Source organism: Poecilia formosa, unplaced genomic scaffold, assembly GCF_000485575.1.
Source record: "Poecilia formosa unplaced genomic scaffold, Poecilia_formosa-5.1.2 Scaffold397, whole genome shotgun sequence".
NCBI lineage: Eukaryota > Metazoa > Chordata > Actinopteri > Cyprinodontiformes > Poeciliidae > Poecilia > Poecilia formosa.
Genome location: NW_006800336.1, coordinates 214457 through 216194, shown reverse-complemented (window position 1 = coordinate 216194; position 1738 = coordinate 214457). Strand labels below are relative to the sequence as shown.

Sequence of the window (1738 nt, the reverse complement as noted above, 5' to 3'; positions counted from 1 at the left end):
TTTTTTCAGATACATAATGTCGTTTTGCAAATTAAACCCCTCTATGGCATGGAGTTGCCCTCAGGCAACAAACCACATTTCTGTACTTCACATTGCTCTGTAATTTTATTTTGGGGGGAATGATTTAAAATACCTCCAGACATATTTTTGTCCAAATAAAAGAGGCATTGAGGTTCATGTGACCTTTTACTTAGAAGAGGAACAGTCCTTTTTATGAAGCGGAGGTGGATGGTACACCTTGCCTCCTACTTGTAAGTTATACATCACTTTTCTTCATGTTTAAATTTGGGTCACTCTAACTAAAATAAAATAAAATAAAAGCGCATCTCCGGTTTATGTTTGATTCACACATCAAGTTTCTCTCCTGCGGCTATAACAGGCTAAAGCTTTGAGTTAATTAACCCTCTATGGCATGACTTTTTTATTTTTTGGGGGAAAAAATATTTTCCTGCATTCTTTTGGGAGCTTGTTGGTTCCTAATTACATATCAATCATAAAATCGGACCCCAACACCTCCCAGAACCGGATTTGGGTTTGTTGCCTCAGGGCAACATTGCGCTACAGGGGGTCTAAAACGCCAAGTTTTCTACAGTGATTATGAGAAATTAAATACAAATCAAACAAAAACTATATTCATAAAAAAACCTTTTTTGACAAAAATAAATTAGATATGGTTCCAACTCACCAAATATAAAATAAACAACTAACTTTCATTAATGAATGGTACATTTGCGCAAAGTACTAAAACGAGCATTTGTGTGTTTGTACATGGGTATGGCTGGCAGAGTTAGAATCACTAAGGATGTTGAAAACAGTCTTTTCCCTATTATATGTTAAACATCAGGAAGGAATTGCTTGCTGATGTGAAAAAAAGTGTGCATCACATTTTTGACACTTGATTATTGGCGTACCTGGGAATCACCATCTGTTTATCTGATTATCTATGGGTTGTAGTGACCAGATTCACATCAGTGACAGGAGTTAGGGGTGCAGGTTATACGAGTTTGTAGTTCTGATTTTTTTGGTAGAATTTGAGCCAAGCAAATAACAACATCTCCACCAGCTCCCATATCTGGTAGATTTGGCCCTGTGTAGATTTTCAAGTTGTAAGGAACACCATCTGCACCAGCCATATGAAGTACCCTGCAGACCCGTATATTTGGGTTTAGCAGGTATTGCTTCAGTCTTTACCTGCCTTGGAATGGGGCCATTTGTTCATTGACCCTTCACCCTTTGGGACTGAAGTCAGTTTTGAGGATAAACAATGAAATAATGGTTGTACAGTGTTTTCATTGGGAATGATCCCAGATGAACCATGCACATTTTGTCCATGAAATGATCTTGCATCCATCTCCTGTAGCTGTTAGTCAATAATAAAGTAAAAAAAAATTGGCTTTGATAATCATTTTGTAATCAATTGCATATCATCACATTAGAATAATATTGTCTGAGCAAAAAGGCCCCTAACTGCGCAATGTTGCCCTGAGGCAACAAACAAAAAAACACAGTTTTAGCATATAAATTATTAAAAAAAATGTCTTGAAATGATCTATAATGCTTCTTTACATACTTACAGATATTAAAATATTTTTAGTTAGAGTGACCCAAATTTAAACATGAAGAAAAGTGATGTATAACTTACAAGTAGGAGGCAAGGTGTACCATCCACCTCTGCTTCATAAAAAGGACTGTTCCTCTTCTAAGTAAAAGGTCACATGAACCTCAATACCTCTTTTAT

The 1738-nt window shown here is 36.2% G+C and overlaps 1 protein-coding gene across 2 annotated transcripts in view; it reads right to left on the bottom strand.

Annotated features, from left to right (window-relative positions):
- Positions 1 to 1738, bottom strand: part of LOC103154728 (N-alpha-acetyltransferase 15, NatA auxiliary subunit) — a 17046-nt gene that overhangs the window by 10947 nt on the left and 4361 nt on the right. The gene's annotated exons all lie outside the window — the stretch shown is intronic.